General features: G+C 40.7%; 1 long non-coding RNA gene across 1 annotated transcript; it reads right to left on the bottom strand.

The window, feature by feature from the left end:
• Nucleotides 1–11,398: 11,398 nt before the first annotated feature.
• On the bottom strand, nucleotides 11,399–16,548 carry LOC146702584 (uncharacterized). Its single transcript, XR_014921860.1, has 4 exons — nucleotides 15,447–16,548; nucleotides 15,132–15,272; nucleotides 14,741–14,858; nucleotides 11,399–14,635 (listed from the first exon to the last, which is right to left on the bottom strand). It is a non-coding gene; the product is annotated as an uncharacterized LOC146702584 (long non-coding RNA).
• Between the last annotated feature and the right edge of the window lie 6,657 nt (nucleotides 16,549–23,205).

Genomic DNA, 23,205 nt, shown 5'->3' with positions numbered 1-23,205 from the left:
GTTAGTCCAACTTTTACTGGCAAAACAGCCCTGTGCTCTGCTAGACCCCTGAGGTTGTGCTGTGGTATCTGGCCTTAGCCCTTTGAGGTCTGAGCCATCATCAGCGATGATGCAATCCCAACCGTAACTCAAAGACAAGCAAGAAAAACAATTTTGCAAAACAATGTAAAAAGTGTTTGGTGCCAATCAACAAGAAAGAAGTCTAACCACTGATGTTGCTCCCTCCGTGTCAGTCTGTTGTGATTTTAAACAGAGCATGTCAATGTGCAGAATCCCCAAATTCAATCTTAAAACCACTGACCTATCATCTGATTTCTTATTAGATAGATTAGATACATTTAGATGATTACATTTATTATGCCTATTAAATTTCTGCATTAATAAACCGAAAGCCCTGAGTCATGGAGTGTTGTCAGCATGCTAGAGGATTATTTGATGACCAAGAAATGAGTCAAGAAACAGAAATTAAGGGTGAAATTTCAATAATTCAATTTAAGAATTGCTGGAATATTTCTGCAGTGTTCTTAAGCAGAGGCAGCCATATGATCGCATCTCTCCTAAGCTTATAACATTCATTCTGATGTTATTTTTAGAACGTACACATGCTACATGTCCCGAGTCTATTTGAGGTTTTTGTGTAGGTTGGAATGGCGATCGGTCAAAATATATTAACCTCTCCGAGAGCCTCGGGTCCTGCATACTCTGCACGTGTAGGAGTGTGAGAGAGAGGGGGGAAGGTAAGCGGGAGATAGTGATGGTGGGATGGTGTATACTGTGTGTGCATATATCTCTTACATAACTCGTGACTTAACATTTGCACACAGCCACCATGATCTCAGTCTATCCGTCTGTGCTCGGCCATCATCGTGTAGTTTGTACGGTTTATATGCAGATTCCAGCAGGATTACCTTAATACCACCTCCCACACACACACCACACCACCCCCCCCCCCCCCACACACACACACACACACACCACACCACACCACACCACACACACACACACACACACACACACACACACACACACACACACACCGCTTTAATCCCAAATCCCCACAAGGTCAATCAAAAAGTTCCAGGTCACAAAGTTATGACGCTGGGGTGAGCATGGTATCCCTCTCTACCCACCAGCTGAGGATTGCACTGGCTGCCAGGGAGGGGGACTCGCCTCTGAGGAGGACAGTCGCTGAGAGTCAGATATGGCTGACCAAGTAACCCTTCCACAAAGATATATCCTGTGCACACAAACACAGGCTACCTTATTCTGCTCTCTAAGTAAAGGAAATACGTTCAGCATCCGGAGAGATAAACTCTTGTTGTTACCTTCCGAATGTTTTCTGACATCAGTTGAGGTTTGGTGGAAAACTTTAACCTTGAAGGCTTCCAACCAAAGTTTTTCCTGAAGAAAGCCGTTTTTTACATATTTATATAAAAGCCTTAATATATTAAAGCAAGTCTATTTTTCTTTAGACACCCAGATGTGTTTGTTGAATGCATCTATTGAAATAAACCTTTGTCTTGGTTCTTTGCTAACAGACCAATGTGAATCAAGAAGTCTGGGTTCAAAGTCATGCGATTTGTACGCTCAAGCATTCACCACAAACAATGCAATGCTACGGCAGCTTCACTTCTCAGTGACAACAAACACTGTTCGCACGGTTACAAGAGGCCAAGCTGACATAAATACTGGTTAAAAAGTGCACGAGGACATATCACTGCTGCTGTTTTTAGTTTCAGATGGATTACAGCAAGCACCACTTCGCTTGATATATGAGTCACTTTATTTGGAATTAGAGCTTAAGCTTCCAAACCTGCCATGTTTAAAACAGTCTAACAATATATAGGAAAAGCGAGTGCACACAAATACAGGTCACCATTCTCCTTTAGCTGAATTCTACAAACTCCAGGTGATTATTAAGTTAAAGGTAGTTTATTGGTTCTGTAGCAATGACTGAGGAAGACACTGACCAAATGAGAATTGTGTTGAGCCACACTGTTAGTGCATTCAGATGTTTTCAGTCCTACTGCAACAGGTGCATAAAATCAAGCCCATGCAGTCTGCCTTCATAAACATGTATGACAGAATGGATCGTTCTAAAGAGCTAAATCTGAGTGTGGTTCTGTAGTAGGGTACCACCGCTGCAACAAGTCAGTTTGTGCAATGTCTTCCCTCCCAGGTATTTCACTATCAGCTGTAAATGGTATGCTTGCAAAGTGGAAAGTTACAGTGTATGGTGTGTAGTGCATATAGGTTGGCGATGCTCTGCTGACGCACTAACTGCAGGCTTCAAAGCAGAGCAGCACAGAAACTGTGTGCTGGGAGCTTCGTGGGTTTCCATGGCCGAGCAGCTCCCGTAGGTGTAATCTGTAAGTGGCCCAGTACTTTTTTTTTGCTTATGGTGTAGTCTCAAAAATCATAACCACAAAAAGAACTTTGTTGAAAATATTCCTCCACAGCGCACTGTCCTATTGTTTGGTGAATTCACTGATCCACTTCTACAAATAGAGATAATATCGCTGTTCCTGTTTGTCTCCTGCTTTACGTCTGCAATCTAAGACAAACATGTTTGTGCTTCTATAACTGTGGCTGCATTTGGAAAGCATTTTACAGAGATGTCTGATAGCATAGACTGCTCAAGTATTAATAATTTATCTCGAAAGGGCCAAAAATCAGGTCTGAGCAGAAGTGGATAGAAGTTGCTGACGCACGAGATGCTACTTCTACTTTCAATTTTTTATGTATACACATGTGTGTGGATACAGTATTTTCTGGACATATTTGCCCTTATTTTATAGGACAGTCAGACAGTAAGGTTGGGGGACAAACAGGGGGGGAGAGAAGGGCCTGCAAATCGAACCCTTGCTGCAATTGGCACCTTTGTTTTTTTAATATATATATTATTTTTTTGCCTTTTGCATCATTGGAGAGTCCACAGTTGGACCAGGAGAGGGACTCGGGGAAGACATGCAGCAAAGACGTAGACTTGAAGCCAGGCTGCTGCTTTTCAGCCTTGCAGCAAATGGCTGCGTCTCACCCATGATGCCTTCCTTACAAGCATATTGCAATTATCACAGGGATGATGAACACATCTACAAAGCTAAAGCCCATGTGATATGAATCCAGAATCATCCTTAAACCTTCTCTCTGACTCAGCCTGGCCTGTAATTGCTGTAGGGAATCCAGACATGGATGGTTCCCACCCCCACCCCCCAAACTACTCAAGTGCAGTAGCAACTGCCCAACCAGTGACTGCAATAAGCTGCTGATGGTAAGATTCAGAGCATAATTCTGCCTACTGACTCGTGTCTCATTCGGATGATTTATGTTCTCATTTACCACGGTCCCTCGCCTCCCCAACTCCCTTATGTTTTATTTCTCTGTGTAGCTCTCCTTCACCTTGTTTTTCCCACTCCCCTCTTGATTCCTTGGAGTGCTGTGAGAACAAGCCAATAAATGCGCTCAGCATTTCTGAAAAAAAGAGCAAAACAAATGTCGTTCTCGCGCAGCCAGAGAGAAGCACCAGAAAAAACACAAACACCTGTGACGCACAGTCTACTCACTGAGGCTTGCCCTCTTCTGACAGGAATAGTCCACCCCCTCATCCTCGTCGCTTTCATCCTTTCATCTCACAAAGAGAGAGAGAGAGAGAGAGGAGTCTGAGGAGGGCCTTGAGTTTGTGGATTGAAGAGATAGTACACGTTGAAAGCATCACGGGAGCTCTAATTCACTGTTTTAATGCCTATTCATGTGCTAATGTGGACTTTTGTGGGTATAATGCCACACTGATGAGACGCGCCGTCTTTACACAAACAGGATATCTGCACGAGTGTTTGAGAGGCAGGGGAATTGTGGCTGGATGGTGTATTGTGTGAATTGGTTGAGAGATATTTACCACGCTTGAGTCAACTTCAGTTTTCCGTATTGTGCTTGTTCCTGCAGCTTTTAAGTAGGAGCGTTTCGAGGCGTTTGTTTTTTCTTCTAGTGCAAACGCACAGAGCCCACTCACTGGTTAGCATTTTGGGCTTCTGCTTCCATGCAGTTTATGACTTGGCATAAATAGAATCTGAGATGTGCAGCCCAAGGTCAAAAGTCAGAAGAATATCTATGATGCTCAGTCAGTAATCCTAAACTGGGCAAACTGGACTTGTCTGAAGAATGAACTGCAGTTGGCTATGCTAAATTGTCCTTTTCCTCATTACTGCTTTGTCACAGTCATTTTTCAACCATTGTTTCATTTACTTTTGCCAGAGGCTAAGCTTAGCTATGTGCTAATGTAAGCAAAAGCTTATTGATTTTAGTCACATTGGCCGCAAGGCTCTGTGGTTGGGAGTGCAGAGTGGCTGGTCACTCCTACATGTTAGTCTAAAAAAATAAAACAAAACAAAACCCCAAAGACACCAACACGTGAATCAGTCACACTGACAATACAAATACTTACAAAAGAAAAAGAAAAAATTACTCATATATTCTAGCAGAACACATACAATAGTATTTATAATTAGTGCTGTGCCTCTGACCACAAACACTAAACAACACATTGCAAATGCTGCCCTATTATGGTATTTCTAGTCAGTCATTCCAAATGTCAGTATGTGCATAATTTGGTTTATTTAATTTCAGCTGAATCTAACTTTTGAAACACACACAGACACAAACACAGACCATAAATATGTAGTGTAGTACATAGACGCGAACTAATGGAAGTGCTACAATTGAACAGTCTCAAAAACATTTGCTGAAATTACCAGTTACCATATAAACCTTAGGCTGCAGCTGGCGTTAGCATACACTCACTCCGGGTTCTTTGCTTGTGTGTTAGCATGCTCTCTGTGTTGATGCAAAGAGCTGATATTGCATCGGCAGTATAATGCAGTTATTTCTCTTTTGCATGCAGTTCACACCTTACTACCATGCTCTTGTCCTTTTCTGCAATGTAAATAAAAACCTCCAAAAGTTCAAAAGTTGTAGAGCCCTGCACTGTTTTGCTCCTCCCTGCACACTAACTGTAACATTGCTGCACAGGAAGAAAATGGCACGTTTGATACTTTTGCTATCCTCTCATCATGTAACTGAAGAACCAGTAACAACTGGAAATCTAATTTGATAACTGCCTTTAGTACAATAATGCTTCACTGCATTAATGTGTAATGTATTCCATGTGCAGTCTTAGATTGTGAGTAAACTACTCACAGTTAAGTCACAAGTAATAACTCACAAGTAGCCTGATATCTTATATTCATTATAGAGATATAAAATTATATTACTTTTGATTTTTCAGACACATTAAGTTTTTAAATACAATGTATCAGATCAGTATCATTGATAAGAGCCTGAACTTTACTTGGTATCACATAGGAATGGAAATCGGTATCACATGTCACAACATCACTGTTTATATCGTCCAAAGGTGCATGCTGACACGACAACAGAAATTAGGTCAAAGCACTCCAGTGATTAATCAATGCCTCAATGAAATACTGGTATGTCTTCAAGTGTAATTGTTTTTGTTAGATTATGACCCAGGTGTCTGTGGCACCGCGTTGTGCTTTCTTACAGTAACTACCCCTGACTGCAACGTGCACGGATCACAAGAGAAGCTGTGGGATACATTAACAGAGCACACGCTGTAGATGAAGGTCACATCAAAGTAACATCTTCTCAGGCCGCAGTTGCTCTGAGGCTACATAGAGAGGTCTTTGAACTGCGCCGTACGTTACAGTTCAATCAAACGCACTGCAGACATTAGCCCTTACAAGTCAGGTTTAAAGAATAAATAAAATAAAAACACAACCTTTTTTATGGCTGAAAGAGAACGACCAGAAAAGTCAGTAACTGTCCACAATATAAAGCAGGGACCCACAAATATGAGACATGACAACAGGAGGAGATACTCTAAAGACTACTCTGGGGAAAAACAGGATTTAAATACTCACACTAGAAGCCAATCAGGGGAACGAAATACAGCTGAGCAAATGAGGAACAGGAGACGCTAATGAGATGAAGGAAGTAAAACTGAACACAAGACATGAGACAAATGCTTACTAAAAAGAAACATGGAGATACACCAAAGAGACAGAGAGAGACTAAACTACGACATACAAAAACCAAACATCTCTGACGCTAACAGCTAACAAACAAACAAACTCCAGTCCTCGAGGGCCGGAGTCCTGAAACTCTTCCATGTTGCAACACACCAGAATAAAATTAGCAAGAGCATAGAACTTGACTACATACTGAAGTGGCAACCCCTAACCGTACTTAAGTAAATATAAGTGTCTTCAAAAATGTACTTTTACTGCACCGTGTTCATTCACTCATGAGCTGCTGTAACATAAATCAAATGGCTGAATTGCCACCTCAGCGTGCTTCTATAGAGTCTTGCTAATGACCTACTAATTGTATTCAGGCGTGTTGCAACAGGGACACATGGAAAAGTTGCAGGACACCGAGGACACCTCGAGGACTGGAGTTTGAGACCCCTGCACTAACAGAAGAATCCAAATATCAGAATACAACATAACAATAACTAAAAGTGAAGACAGATTAAACAAAGAATCATAAACAACCTGATACAAGACAGAGTTTAACAAATCAGGAATACTAATAGGGTGACTTATAATTAATATAAACAATGACGGAGATAAGGAAATGTTATTCTAAAACTAAAAGTGGATTCTATGGCAGACAACATTCAGGTAGCTACTCTATCAGGGAGCTCCCTCACCCTGTTTCAAGTATAGTGAATGCATCTGAAGCGGACTATTTCCTGCTGAGTGCTACATGTGGGTCAGACAGCTGTAGCAAAAATCCCAAAACGATTCCCCTGAAATCGTCTGAACTTCATGCGTGAAAACAGCTTTACGGGGACATCAGGGAAAAATTCAAATGTGCAAGTTGCCCGAGTTCCAAAGCTGAAATCTTCCAGTTGCACTGAAGGAACAAAAAAAAAAAAAAAAAAAAAAGAAGATTCACAAAATAAAGGACACTTCAGGTCATAAAATTGGCATGAGCAGTTGCCTCCCTTGTAGCCCGCTGTGTGATGATAGTGCTGCAGATCGTTTGCATTAGATCATTTCAGTTTTGACTTTGCTGACGATGCTGCAGCAGTTTCAGGAGCAGCAATCCTTCTGAATGCTCGGTTCTGTCAGCCGTTGTGGCTGATTTTATCTCAGATGTCGTCCGCTTCACCTTTTGCTTTTTGAAGCACTCGGCTTTCGTTAGAATCAGCTGCTGGCTGTCTTGTTAGTAAAAGCTGACAACTGGCAGGCACGGCATCAACACTGTACTGGTTACTTGTTATGCTAACGCCCACGTGACGCTTCACTTTTTAAAACCCAGATAAATCACATTCTTCCTCTGGAGAGAGGATTTGATTACTGGTTTAAAAACTTTGGTTTTAAACTGAGTTCTTTGTACATCTAAAGTATTAGAACAAGCCCTCATTTGACAGGCAATAATGATGCTGAAAACAAACTGCACTCCTTATTCAGGCTTTTCCCCTCCTCTGTAGATTAAGCTATTTACATATATGAATGAAAACAAGCCTTTGGAGTCACTTGTTTCATTAGTTTTGACAGGTCAAAAGAGAACTGCCTCAAAAATTTCTAAAGCCCTAAATAAGCCCTTTGTTTTAAGGCTTTTTGCCAGCATGCAATTTAAATTAGGAAACACCTTTTTGAAGGGTCCCTCAACATTTCTATCAGGAAGGAGGATTTCTTCAAATGCAGGCTGCTCATCCAATTACAGCGCGGCCTTCGCAGACATGCCGGGGTAAAGGGAGTGTTGCCGTTTGATCGTATCCTTACACGGCCTTGTCGCGTTTGTGATTCACCTTGTTGCTGTGCTGTTTTTCTTTTCCTCAGACCAATTCCACAGAAGGCTGTCAGCCTGAATCAGACTGTTGACTGTGAGCCTCATGGGCCAGACAGAGCTTCACTCACAGCCTCCAGGGAGCCCAGTGCTGTTTTGCTTATCAAACCATGAGCCAGCAGATATTTATTTCTTGTATTCAGAGACTAATCTAACTTAATTAGTAAAACTGTCGGGAAAACTACAAAGAGTCCTGCTGGCGATTATTGCATTGAGATTTTTTCCCCCCAACACCTTGGAATGTGAACCTTGACAGTATTACTGTCCATTTTTGTTAGGCAGCATGATCAGACAATAACAAAAGAATACATTCAGCGAGTGAAAAACATGCAATAGAAAATCATAAACAAACCTCAGTTCACCTTAACTACAGTTGGATACTTCCTCCTCTCTGCCTGCCTCTCTCTGTCTCAAGACATTTCCACCAATGATGGATAAAACTTGAAAATTATTTATGAAAACTGAGTCATGAGAACCAACTTTTACCATCTTTGATGCATTCGCATATACACCAAATACTTTATTAACAGCCACAAGAGCTCCACAATCCTCTTGACTCACGGGGGCTAGAGACTCAGAAAAGAACTAAGGCGATAACTGTATAACCTCTTAACTATTCAACCATATTTTCCTTCTAGCAGCAATAACCCTTATAAAACATCTGGGTTTAAAAAAAAACATGATAGCCATGATCGGTTTTAGTAGTGGTGGGTTATCATAAAGTTTTACATTGATGGAGTCTAATCAGGCGATTGGTTTATAACTGAATATCCAGAAAGTAAGACAGTGTTAACATCCATTGTGCGTTGTTGGTGACACACATGTTTGTGAATGGTATCTTTGAGAAACCAAAGAGTGTGTTATAGTTTCTGCATCCAAATATTGTCGGGTCAGCTTGGGTCCAAGTAACATAGAGAGTGTAAAGCTCTGAGAGGACATCTGCGCCCCTGCTAACCTTTTGTAATCGTGCATATTTGTTCATGGAGACACAACACTGCAATGCACCAACTATGCATTTGACCTTCAGGTGAATTTTAAAGAACTGTAACAGGAGTGACTACACATCTGTGTAGCCAGCTGTCCATGTACACTACGTGTCCGCAACAGAATTTAACCGCTAGAACCCGACATTTGGTAGCCATGCTTGGAGCTAATAAAACCAAGTACCCAAATAAATAGGGGAAAATATAACGTGTAAAATCTTGGAAATAAAAGCATCTGGACTTGCTGGAGAAACTATCAGAATTGATGTGAGAGAATGTACAAAGGGAAAATTGACTGCCACTGTCTATAAAACATTAGGACGTAAACACGAGGTAATTAACAGATGATGCATCAGCACAAGCATAACGATGGTAACGATGTCAGTCACTTGTGTAGATTATGTTGTAGGCTCTACGAAGACGCTCCCCAGTCTAAATCAGGTCTTAGGCATAAGCACAGTCTCGGAGCAGAAATATTACAAACACTAAATCTAAGTGTTTCATGTCTGCGTTGTCCACATTCTGGCTCCCTTAATTGGCACTTAGTCTTAAAAACTCTGAGAACTCCTGTTCTAGTTACTCAAATGTTCCTCCTGAGGCTTTAATAGCCTGATATCAGACGGAACCACATTCATCACACTCTCTTTTCATCTTAAGGCTTACATGTTGTCCAATCTAACTAACTCCCATGTGAAAGGTATTTTAATTCAATTCAATCCAATCCAATGCAAATTCAGTTTTGTTTATATAGCACCAAATCACAACATCAGTGACCTCAAATTGCTTTATACTGTAAAGCAAAGATTCTACAATAATACAAAGAAAACAACAACAATCACACGGGCACCTATGTGTAAGTACTCGGCAATAGTGGGAAGGAAAAAAAATCCCCTTTAACAGGAAGATACCTCTGGTCGAACCAGGCTCAGGGATCACCTGGTGGAGGTTAGGGGACAAAAGACAGGATAAAAGACGTATTTCAAATTTCTATAATCAATCACTAGAGAAACGGGGAATAGCCTCTTAAATTTATAGTATTTTTAAGTTGACTTGTCATTGGGTGAACTGTTTTTAGCTTCCAATTAATCAATATGCAAATTGTCATGACTATTGATCAACAACCACTGATGGTGAATCTTCACCATCTCACAATGCTGTGATTGCAGCCGTTCCCCAACTCTCTGTGAGTTGGGGAACTCTGTGGTACTCATAGCTATTGATCAGTGGTCAGTGATCAATGGACCTCCCAGCCCATTGTTCACTCAGTGGGCTGTTTTCAGTCATTGTGCAAGTGTACTGTTTTTAAGTTTGGGGGAAACCTGCAGTCAGCTGACACTGAAGAAGTCACGTGGATGAGTGATGAAACGCTTCCCCCACTGAAAACGCTGCATCCAGATGAACAGAATCAACCTTTTGGGATTAGTAAAGAAGATACTACAGGATACTGCAAAGCTAATATAGAAGCAGAAAACCAGGGAACATTCACCACTGCAGGCATGAAATTTCAATGCCCTAAATATACAGTCATACAAATTGCCATCGTCTCAGAATCTGATGGTGTCTCTTAAAGTTTTAATTGTCCAAAAACACACTGTTCAGCTCTCAGTGCCTAATAAGAACAAAATACAAAAGTGTAGCTTTTACAAAGTAACACAGATAACAACAATTAAAAACGTACTTGCTTATAAGTAACTTTAAACTCAAAATCACTGAAAAGAACAATCAGAACAGCTAACTTTAGAAGCCCAAGAGCTAATGAGCCACATGCCTGGGGGCTCATGCTGTTTGATTGAAGGAGCTTTTTAATTGGGACAGCAGTACATTGCATTAAAATGAAACTTAGCATGACTGTGCACCATATTATTTGAAAATGCATGCCTTCAAAGTGATTTCCTATTCTTTGGAGCCCTGCTATACATGTTAGATCTATTCCAGCTCCAGCAGACCTTATTCACTTGAGACAAGCTGGATTTTTGTGTGCTTGAGGAAATATCAATCACATTTAAGCTTCAGCATCTGCCATGAACATCTATTTCACTCTATTTAAAAGTTTAAAAAAAATGAAACTTTTATCCTGATACACTGTTGAATGCACCTTCCGGAGTGTATTCATTTTGAGTTGGAGGATGGAAAGTTGAGCAGTGGTTTGAGGCTAAAAAAACCACCACAGAGCAGACAGCATTAAACCTGAGGCATGAATGAGAAGCAGGGAGGGAAGCCTTTTTGAGGAACATGCTTTAGGGAAATGGCAAAAAGAAGTGTCGCTGTGATTTACGAGAGGAAGCAACAGAAGCAGGAAATGATTTTTGCAAAAAATATGCGAGAACAAGAAAAACAAGGACACGGCTTTGTGGGATCTGATTCTGTGCACGCTGGATGAAGATTGCCTGCAGTCAGCCCTGTCTGGATCTTCACACAGGATGATTTCAGTGTATTACGACTGGGATCTTGAGCATGAAATTTCACCATTGCTCTTGGAAATCTTAACTGAAAAACAAAGAGCAGGCTTGCAAAAAGGTTTTTCTATTACATTTGTTGTTTTTTTGTCAATACTATGACTTCTTCAAAGCCTGCAACATTAAGTCTTAATCCTTTTTATAGCTGGTTTGTCTGAACTGTGTTCAGAATACCCCTCTTCATGATACCTTTCAGCCACACCACTGCTTCTTCATTTATTTAACAACATCTTCATGCTACTGAGTTTTTACATACACATGAACTTTCCAAAGTCCATACCTCTGTGCACTTTGTATTCCAGTAAAGTGGGATTCTCCTTGTATCATTCAGCAGACGACATTTCCAAGTTTTTCACATTTCTGACTTTTCCTAAACCTCCGGGATCTTCAGCAGTGATTATTTAGACATGCAGGACAATAAATTAGATTTGCAGGAATTTATTTTTTCAGATAAAGCTAGATTTTTCTTTTTTTTTAATTACAATTTTCACAAACAAAAGCAAATCTGAAAATTTGGTAACAAATGCACTTGTTGTAATGACATGGAAATCATAAAATAATACTATTTTACCTCAGACACGTAGCTAGACTCTTCCCAACTCTTTGAAATGATTTCTCTGCCTCCTCAGATGAAATATGTACGAAAGCAGTCGTAATACAGCTTCAACTCCTGGACCAAACTCTGAAATTCTCCCACTGCTGTCTTCTGTTGAGAACTGGATCAACCTAAAATCTTTGTTTCTTCCTTTTTCTTGTTTAGAAACATTAAGACCAGGTTATTATTGCTTAACGCAAACGGCTTTTTGGTCACAGTGTGTTTTTTTAAGGACACATTTTTTGCAAAAAGGCCGCGTGTTTAGTGTGTATTTATGTTGGATGAGACGTTTGCAACCCCCAAATTTGGAATTCTGTGTTGCTGTTTTGCTACAGGCTTAGTGTGTAAATGTGTAAACCTTAACCAATCAGAATAAGTAATTTTTTTATTTTATTAAGTTGTTCTCCCAAATCTTGGCAATCAGGGTACAAAAAAAATAATACTTCTAACTGAAACACATCAAAAATATTCAAATATAGGTTAAAATATAGAGTTACTATGTTACTATGAAGTTAGTTTTAGTACAAAGACCACATGGGTAAGTTTATTAAATTGTTCGGATTCAGTTTTACACTTTTACAAAGTTAAACAAAGTGAACAAAAGGCAAACTGTTCCCATGTGCAATAAGCTCACATCGTCCCACAGTTACCATTATATCTGCTGCAACAATAAAACCTCTCCGTTTCACCCTTATACCTTTTTTACAGAACATTGAAGCAGAATTGTAGGTTAACATTCTCACCTTTAACACATCGTAAAAGAGGCTACTGTGATAGAGTGACATTTATGCCTACTGAGTTCTTAAACACTCACACCCCTTGTGTCTTAACACTTAATACTCTATTGGACAAATCACGAGTTATACTTTTCATTTGGTGAGTTTACTATTTCACGTTCTGACACACCAGCCTCAGCAGTCTACTGAATATGTAACTGACTGAGTCACTAAATCTTGTGCTGGTTTTCAACTTTTGTTTGTTTTCAGTTGTCTTACTTTGGACGTGATATAAAATAGGTGTGCAGGTTGTTTTTTCCCTTCAGTTTGACCATGTGAAGTCAAAGTAATAAATAACGGGAAACTCTGAGTGACCCTAACTCAATGTTCTTGGAGAAAAACACAAAGAACTTCTTTGGGGAAAGAAAAGTGTGTAGTTCGTGATGTGTGTCAGTTGGAATCTTCATCTTTTGTTCTGAAAGACTTGAAAGAACTTTTTGAAATCCATAAACTGGTGTTAGGAGCTCCTAGACTTAAGAAGTGTTTACTTTAATGGGAAATGATTACCAAACTTTCTTTTGCTTAACTTTGACCTCAGTTATGATTAGACTTTGTGCTCATGTGCAGTGCAGTTTTATATCTGACATTTTGACTGCAGTTTCTCTCAGTTTTACCTTCAAATAATTTGGGAGCTGTTTGACTGACTGCTCATTTCTCGACCCTGTGTAAATTTTAGATGAATAGACACCGACAGAAATAACCCCTTAATTATTATAAATAATCCTTGAACTGCAAGAGATGCATTCTCTTACAATCTCTTTGTTAGTTGAGAATTTTTCTTCATTCAGGTTTAAGGCTTTAGACAAATAGGATTTGAATTATCTTTAAAAAATTGCCTCTGCCCACCTAATATGTGAGCGACAGAAGGGCTGTAAGCCTCAGAGCTTTCAGATGGTTTATTTTAGTCATGGACCCATCATGTGCCAAGAGAACACAGCAACTCTAAAATGCAAATGGATGCTCCAACAATCCAGGAGGGCATTTAACGTTGTCCCCTGCTATTGCAGTTTGCACACAGGTAACACATGGTCACAATGCACCTTTGTTTGATGTCATGAATCAAGAGCTAATTGGTGCGAAGAGATACTTGCTGTGTTTGAGTCCTGTTTTTCCTATGCACTCATTATGCTGTGTCTTTAGCCGGAATACGCTGGGTCCCCATAACAGCTGGTTGCCTCAATCAGATGTTAGTGTAACTTGTGGCTGCTGCCATGATCTCTATCGGATTTGTAGTTGTGCAGATTATAGATATTCTCTGTTGGCTTGTCCTCATCAAACCAACCATTCCTCTAATCCACTTCCTGTCAGGGCCTGAGCCAGATGAGCCAGATGTTGTGGGTGTGTGCACATATCTGCCTCTGAGTGTTTATTGCTGAAATCTTCAAATCCTGGCATGCAACATCAAATTACACAACAACTTTTCTGTCCATACCTGGCACATTATCCATCAACTCAACTGTATCCTGGAGGTACACGTCAAAGATGTCGACAAATACCTCAGCACTCTCCGCCAGGTCTGTCTCTGCTAGTATTGATCACAGTCTGCTCTGCTGACCTCTGTTGGCATGCCTACGGCGTGCATGATAATGCAGAATCTCACCACTATCTCATAACCCTCATAACTCCTGGAGACCTCAAGGATTAAGTCCTAACTTTCCAATGAGAAATCAATTTCAATTACCCCCCATGTGATCAATCATATTCTCATTAATGTCTGAAGTGTTGCCTCCAGCTGTACACAGCTGATTACCAGTCAAGGTTCCAACTTGAACAGCTTTATTGCTCAAGTCCCCATAAACGATCTTTTACAGTCTCGTAAGAAGCTCAAGCAGGGTGGTTTAAGGTGTTTGGATGTCAGCAGTCACTTGAGGGGGTCTTGTGCTGTAATCTAAGAGGTCCCTTGCAGGAATAGTCTTCTGCTGACCACCAGGATTCCCCCTCGCCATCTCTGCGCTATTAAAAGACAGAAAAACACCTCCGTGATGCTTTGAAATGTGGCAGTCCTAGTGGAGGGTAAGCAATGGTTTTGCAGCTTTAATTAATCATATAAAAAGTTACTTTTATGAAAACAGGACATGTGTAAGGATGTCTCTCAAACTCAGCTCTCTCAGGGAATGTGTGCATAAGACTGTGGGTTGCAGCTTTTTCGAGGACCTCTTTCCCAAGTAACACGAGTCTGAGACATTTGTAACAGGAAACCAAAGACACAAAATCAATGACAATACCCAATAAATGAATATCGAATAATGTCTAGCTGAACTACTTTGAGTTTTTAGACCATCAAATTTAAGAAAGTTTGTCCACTTTTTGGCCTGGTCGCCTCTTTTTTTAAGACTTGTTTTAGGATTAAAGTTAAAGTTAGGTTTACCTAAGCGTTTGACACTTAATTATGGTGGTTAAACTTCAGAATAAACAATAATTTAACAAAACGTCCTCACAACAATCTTACATGTGCATGTGTGCCCCCCCCCCCCAGACGCCTGGATGATTGACAGATGGGCAGACAAGAGATTTCTCAGCTTATTAGCGAGCTGTTGGTTTTTCCATGACATCTCTTCAGTAGATGATCTCAGAGGTTACAGATTAGTCACTGAAAAAAAGAAGAAAAAAAGCAGTGTATTATGTTCCACTCTCACGTTATCACTGTGCCAAACACCGCAGTGTGTTTATTAGCGAGTCTCGTTTTCCGGGTCACTCGCTCTGTCAGCGATCTGTGTGACCACTTCCTTGTGATGGGGAGCAGTGAGGCATTAAGAGAGCTCACCTCTCATGTAACTGGAGCCTGACATATAGATCAGCTGCTTCTCTCTTATCCCCTCTCTATCTCGCTCTCTCTCTGTGGGCTTGACTTTGTTCCCTTTTGGCTCCAGATTATCCAGGGCTGAGCAGGGCTGTACGCCTTCAGAGTGTGGCGAGGTCAGGTGAGGCTTTCACAGCATTTCGCAGATTTAGCGCTGTATAAATGCACACAAGTGGAAGAAAACAGCCGGGGAGGAGAACTGCAGGATAGAGCTTACATATAGCAACAAAGGATCATGTGCCACAAGGGGTCAAAGTGCAGTTAAATTTAAAAGTATGACAAGTTGCATGTGAGACAAGGGAGGGCATTTAACACGGTTCAACAAGGGAGCTTGAAATTTACACCAGTCACGATCAAAGAGCGAGGCTGGTAGTTAAAGGAAAATTCCACTCCATTCCAACGGTTTCAAGTGCCGTCTGCTTTGCAAGCAATGCTCTATCACTTGTGATAAGTTGCAGTAAATGTGATAAGAGGCTGTCAGGCGCAGTATTAAGGGTGACATCAGCTGGATTTTGGAAGCCCAACACACAGCAGCACATGTAGAACACGTGTCCATTTCCAAAGTCTCTTTAAAACACACGCCCATGGTTTTTCCTTTCCTGTCAGACTTTGTTGAGAACTCACACTGACTGTAATTACACCAAACGGCAATCTCACGGGCTGAAAATGAAGCCAATGTCCAAGTGCCAAAAACAGTTCCTCTAATCACCATTTGTGCTTGGCAACAAAAGCGTCTTTTTAGACTCCCATCTTTAAAATGTTTTCAACATCACAGCATTATACATGGCACACACATATATATGTGTATGTATATATGTAATATATATATATAAAAAATATATTTGCCAATTTTGAGTCATTGACAGAGCCTACTTAACCATATTTGTACTTTCAGTACCTTTTGGAACATTTTTATTGGAACTGTCAGACATAAAGTTTCTGTGTGGCACAAACAGCCCGAGAAGTTTGTATTCAAGCTTTGGTGAGTGCACACGTCTAAAGCTATTGTTTAGGACTAAAAAGCAATGTCCCATGCAGTTTATGAATGCAGATTCTTAAAGAAGCTTGGCACTCTTTACTCAAAATATGTCAACTTCTGCTGCCAGAGTAAAAAACATGCCAAGAGTGAAATGAAGTTTTAAGCTTAAAATGAGACTAGATGAGTCTTGAGTCTAGAAAGCAGCAGTAGGTGATGTGGATGCAGTGTCTACAGCACAAACATACAGTAGTTGAGATCTCTGTTTGTGGTTGTACCCCAGAAGCTCTTTGAGTGTGTCCAGCATGGGCATTTCCCAGAGAGGTAACCTGGGTGATCCTGATAGTTGCAGTTGGTTGTCTTGAAGTTTAAACCATGGAGGTCTAAGTACATGTGGCCAGTATAGGCCACTGTTTGATAAATTAGTTTTGGGTCTTTTGATCCTTTGCGGCTGTGGCTCGAGAGTTAGAGCGGATTATTCATTAATCAGAAGGCGGCGATTCTAACCTCAGTTCCTTCAGATCACATGCTAAAGTGCCCATGGGCAAATACGAAATGCCAGATAGCTCCTGTGTGAGTGTGTGTTTGATAATAAGAAAACACTTGAAGGCATGTTTATGAACAGATAGACATGGCTTGTAATAAGAAGTACTTTAAATGGCTACAGAGTAGAAAGTAGAAAGCAATTTAACTGGAATTGTTGATGCTTTCTGTATTTTTCAGGTCCAAAGGTTCACTTTGGGGGTGTCCTCTGGGTCATGTGGCTGTGGCAAGCAGTTTCCTGTGCAGTTTTTCCAGTCTTCCCTGCTTCTGTGCTTCCACGAGGGACCCATGCATGGCTTAGGAGGGTGGTACATGTCAGCAGAACATTGCATTCTAATGACATTATCAGTGTTATTTGTTTAACTTACCTGTGGTTTTATTGTTGTGACTAAATGGTGTAACTATTCTCACTATTTCTTTTCCAACTTGGTTGGAGAGCACTTCTTAAGAATTATTTCTGAGACGATAAACCAGCCTGGAAGTGTTTGTGGCTATTCAGATTGGTGAAAAACTCAGGGTTAGGGGATGTTTTAATGTAACGTCGCAACAATAATTGAGATAATAAAATTCAATTTTTAAATTGACTATCAAGGGACATGGGGGAGATGTCAGCAGCAGTCAGTCAGTGTTAAATGTCACCCGTGTCCTTCTTAGACACAGAAATCACACTAATTTATGATAAAAACAGCCGAATCAATAATATTTCTAATATGCAGATCTCGTCTGCCATCCTGGAGGAGACTGATCTCTGCGGTGTCCTGCTAATCAATGGGCAGATGGCTCCTCAACATCACTTCAGTTAAATTCAAACTTTCTGCCTCATGTTTGATTAGTATTTGAAATGCCTGATTGCAAAGTGGGCTGCTGCACCTCACTGCCGTTCGGTTTATGTGTTATTTCTCAGAACGGCTGCCTGCAGACGAGAGTCCCTTCGACTCTGATTAAACCCTTGAAGCAAGGTCTTCATCCTGCCAAGAAATTGTGCGTGCTTGTGTGTGTGTGGAAAAGAAAGAGCACGTCCGTTTGTGTGTGTGTGAGGCGAATGAGAGAGGAAGGTACGTAGCGGCAGAGCTCAGTGTGCACGTGTGTGCCGACCCACGTTATGTAGGTAGGAGGAGATGGGGAGGGCAGTCTGTCGGTTCATCCGTCCACCGCGGTGCCTGCTGACAGAGGAAAAGAGAGATGAAGCATATGAAGAGGAACGTGCAGGTGACCCATGCCACGTCCAAGTGCCGTGGATCAAAAAACTAACTGGCTAACTGCACCTAACCAGGAATCCCCACCTGGAAGATGATGAAGAGGGATTAGAGTGCTCTGTCTTGAGTCACTGCAAACACAGACAGCCAGTCACCAGCAAATGTGGGAGAACACAAAAAAGCAGAACAGCAGAGAGTAGAACAGACAAAGCAGACTCTTAGGTAACAGGTGCTGGCTGATGTACCCACGTTTGTGTGAACTCATCCTTAAATAATTGAAAATGGGCAGGAAAATCAAAGAAATCCAAAGTTTCTCTCTACCCGACCTTGAGCGGCTCCCACACACACACGTGGTCGTTAAGACCCGACTTTGCGTTGTGCTGGGACTGCAGTGAAGGCTATTACACTCACTGGTTCTGTCTCTCAATAATGCATGATTAATTAGCCAACTCTGAAATAGAGTGAAACTGAGCACAGGGTGGAAACTAAAGAGGAGCACGGTAGGGACACGCTGTCTCGTACAGAAATCTGCATACACACACAGACTCATGCAGGAGTGCAATGCATTCTCTGATATGCATGCAGCATGTTTTGCTTACCTGTTCTGTAAGTTTTTGTCCCGTGTGCATGGTGTACGTGTTGAGGATCGGAGTGAGGATAGTACTTTTTACTGCATTATTTTTTGCATCAGCATGAAAAGGTTTCTAAAGATGCACAGAACAAACTGAAAACAAAGTTAACAACAAACTTGTGAAAACAGTGGAGCGTTTAGAAATTAAAGTAGCAAATTTTTCCCCTGAGGAGTTGGTGGAGAGCAATACCGGTACAGATCAAGTGACCAGAAACACTAGCGTAACTCTGTGTGCTGTGTGTGTGAATAGGCGACTGTTAGCTAAGTGAATTGGCCCAAAGATGTGTGAATATGGGTTTTGCTGAGCACCATCCACTTTGGCCACAAGTTGTAATTACAGGATTATATTTCCACTTTGTTTCCCACATTTAGCTGCTGTAAAGATACCATCATTATTCGGCATGGCTATGAGAGAAAGGAACGGGACCACAAAAGATTTATTATGAGGGCTGGGTGCTGAGTGGCAGTGCAATTGCTGTAAAGATTACACGTTAAAGCTGTTCAGGTCGACTCGAAGGGCAGCCTTCAGTCTTCACTCCTTGTATTATAAATATTATTAAGCATGAAAGCATTCAAAAATCGGGTTCACTGCTTGGAAAGGTATTTTTATTTTCATGATGTAATTTCTATTTAAATTCTGTGTGTTGAGTGGGCAAGACCAGGAAGCGAGTCACTAATCCACATGGGCAGTGGGCCGCATAATGTGGAAGTAAGGCAAAATAAAAAACAGGGAAACCATTTTAGCTGTATGCACTGGGTGAGCAACTTTTATTGGTAATAATGGCTCGAATCTTACATCTCAGAATGCATTCTGGACCCTTAAGAATGCAGAGGAAACACAACAGAAACACAAGCACACAAAAATCCCATGAGACGATGCATTTATGAGTTTACTTCTTGCTTAATCTTGTGATAAAACTGTTAAAATATTTACATGTCAATAATAAAAGACTGTGTACAGTTTGCCAGACACAGCTGTAGTATTAGCTTGCAGGCCTGTGTCACTTAAAGCTAGTGTTGGGAGTGACAGATATGGACAGGTGAAGCGTCTTGGTCCAAATTAATGGATAAAAACATCTGACAATAAAATTCATACAGCAAATTTTCTCTTTTAGCTACATTATAGACATAAGTTACATACACAAGGCTTAGCTAATACTACATAACATTAGCAGGCGCTATTTGTAGCACAACTGGTGTACAGTGTACTTTTACTGCTTAGATATATAAGACTTTTTATCTATGAATGTCGTATTAGTGCTCTGTTTAAGACTGTTATCTAAAAAACCCACATTCTCTGTTGGTTGTTTTACGACTGTGACTGGATGAGACTGTTTTTTAAGCATTGACTGTATATGAAAGACGGACGCAGCCACTGTGAAGTCACTAGTTTGCAGACTATAATTTCAAAGCTTATACAGGCGGTGGACAGAGGTAAAACTGCAAACATCATGTCAGTGTCCAGACATGCTTATAATTACAGTTGTAATTTTGGCTGTAACCATTTAGTGTTTCAAAAGTAGACAAGCTAATGCTAGTGCTGATCTCTTACTGTCTGTGACATTAGCTGGGATGTTTTTTGTTTTTGTTGTGAAAAACTGTTGAAAAGGCTAACTGGACAGAACCAAGCTCACCACATGAATGCTCCGATTCATGTAGCCATGCAGCCACGACCTTTTGCAGAGACATTATATAAGGAGAGGTTATGGCACTCAATAAATTCTGAATTGACAAAGTCTGAAAGACTAAAGATAAAAGGTGTCTATTCAAGATGGAAAATAATATTAATGATAATAAAAAATGGCTGAACCCAAAACATGCTTATGGAAGGACTTCCTAAGGTTTCTAATCAATCTAATGGGTGAGCACAAGAACTTAAGAACAAGATGAAAAAAAAAATCCAAATATATTTTTGCTCACTTGCATTGAATTAGTTTCATATAATTTAAGCATCACAATGTTTGGAGTTTTTGTACTTTAAAAAAAATTAGACATCAAAAAAGTTTTAGCTGACTAAAGTGGCTGTTTAAGAATGCATGACAGCCTTGATAATTAAAAATATAGGAGCACTGTAAATACATAAAAAAATAAATAAATAAATGATAACGTTAAAATTTCAGTCTGACTGATAATGAAACATGTTTTGGTTTGATAAATTGTTTTCTGTCAATGCAACAGTAAGATAGAGCAACCCCTAACAACAATGGCTAACTCAAAGGCTAACAATGAAACTACAGGCATCTTTCAATATACAACATCCATCCATCCAATGGACCATCTCTTATATGCAGCCTATATTCTCAAATGATTACAAATCCATATTTTTATAATCCTTAAATATATTCATAAATGTCCATCTGTCTCATTCCCCACCCCAAGCTACCTCTTGGATCAGGCCTGGACATCACACAGTTAACATGTTACAGGGATTCAGAGACAGAAAGACAGAGAGCAAGGGCATCGTCCATGAATAGGGAGTATTCAGTGCTGCCTCTGCCTCTTTCCCACAGAGATCAGGCCTGGGCTGGAGTTTCACCCGAGTCTGGCCCGGTGAAATCCTAACCTCTCCCATCACAGACTTTGATTCCCTCTAGAAACACATTATTGATTTCTCTATGCGACCCCTCCATATTTTGTTATTGCTCAGGTGAAAATGGATAACAGGAAAGCTCATATCAGCACGTAGCAGAACAATACCGCATTGTGGCAACTCAGCGCCACTCTACTGAAGAGGACAACTCTGCCTGAAACCGTTCACGGCACCAGTGGCTGTATACAATTATGATCCTGTGCTCAGCCTGTCCTGTGCCAATAATGAATACATGGATACACAAACACAAGATGGGATTGTGAATTAGCATTCGATAACAGCTGCTGTTGAAAGTGGAGCTCCGCTTGCATAAGCTGCCCACTGTCCTGCTGAGAAAGTCTGCAGCTTCACAGTGATGTCTTGTGTTCGTCAGGCCAGTTTCCCCTAAATAGATGTTGAAAATATGGCTGCATGAAACAAGATGTAGCATCGCTTTTGTTTTGGTTTCTCTGAAGGGAATAAAGCTCCCTCTCTCGGCTCGTGGGCTGCTTTTTGCCTTTGGGTTGGTGTGTCGGAGAAACTTACGTCAGAGCCTGTTTAAGAATTCACCCCTCAAACTTCAAAGCAAAAGAAAGTAGCTTTGAGTATATTATTACTAACAGTATTCAAAATCTCACTCTTAAGTCCAAGGCATGAAAGATGTGACAATCTGCCTCCCTTCCTCTTTCTCTACCCCTCCTCTATCACGCCTTTAGTCTGGAGTTTTAGTCAGGGAGTTTGCCGTGATGACTCACTGTTGTTGGAGGTGGTTTTTGTTAAGCAGCTTGAGTGACATGCTTGTATTTTTATTTCTTTATTTTCCGCCATTAACAACAGCAATCTGGCTCGTTCAGGAGCACAGATGCAGGCTTTAGATATGGAGACGAACCGCAGATTGCTGTGTGTGATTAGTAATCTCCTGGGTTACGTTCTTGTATTTCTTTTATTTTTTCTACAGTAGAGAGAGCAGGTTGACTGAGTGGTGGAATGTTCACCAGGGAAAGGTGAAGCTGCCGGTATCTGGGCACTGTAAAGCTCACCGTTTAGATGCAATCGAGATATTTTGCAGTCCAACCGTGTTTGCTAATCTCAAGAAGACGACAAAATCAGTCAGTAAAGTGAGCAAACACAGCTCTAAAATAATAACTGGAACTGTATTTTCCGCACTATAAGGCGCACTTAAAATCCTTTAATTTTCTCAAAAATCGACAGTGTGCGTTATAATCCGGTGTGCCTTATGTATGAATTCTGGTTGTGCTTACTGACCTTAAACCGATTTTATGTGGTACATGGCGCTCAAAAAAGTGTCAGAAAATGTTTTAGTACGGCTTTGGTAACTTACGAAGACGCACTGCTTGATGGATTGTCGGAGCATTACGGCTAGTCAGGAGCCTTGTGGAGTAATCTGGGTCTAAAACTCCGTCCATTTCAGGTCCTAAAGTCAAACGAACACTGCAGCATCACTGAGACTCTAAATTCTTTCATCTTTAATAAAATGGTCAGTGTTGCTGCTTTACCAGGTATAACAGTTAAGTTTAACATCCAGGAATCCATGAAAACAGCTTTTATTAAATTTAATGGAGTTAGAAGTTAGCAAGAAGTTAGCTCGCTAGTTTCCACCTAAACATGATATAGCATGTTCTGACTGAGAGATTTTGGAAAAATTCAAACGTACAGCTCTGCTATCACTTCCAACGTAAATGAAGACAGAAAACTAAACAGCAGTGACGTTTGTAGGGTTACTGAAGTTGGGCTAGCTGCTATATAATGATGTGCTACGTGATCGCTAGCAACACAGCTATGTTAGC

Source organism: Copadichromis virginalis, linkage group LG8, assembly GCF_057382275.1.
Source record: "Copadichromis virginalis isolate Kocher_CV1m ecotype Utaka linkage group LG8, C_Virginalis_male_GT1.1, whole genome shotgun sequence".
NCBI classification, from domain to species: Eukaryota; Metazoa; Chordata; class Actinopteri; order Cichliformes; family Cichlidae; genus Copadichromis; species Copadichromis virginalis.
The sequence above is the reverse complement of the archived record's forward strand: the minus strand, read 5'-3'. Positions and strand labels throughout refer to the sequence as shown.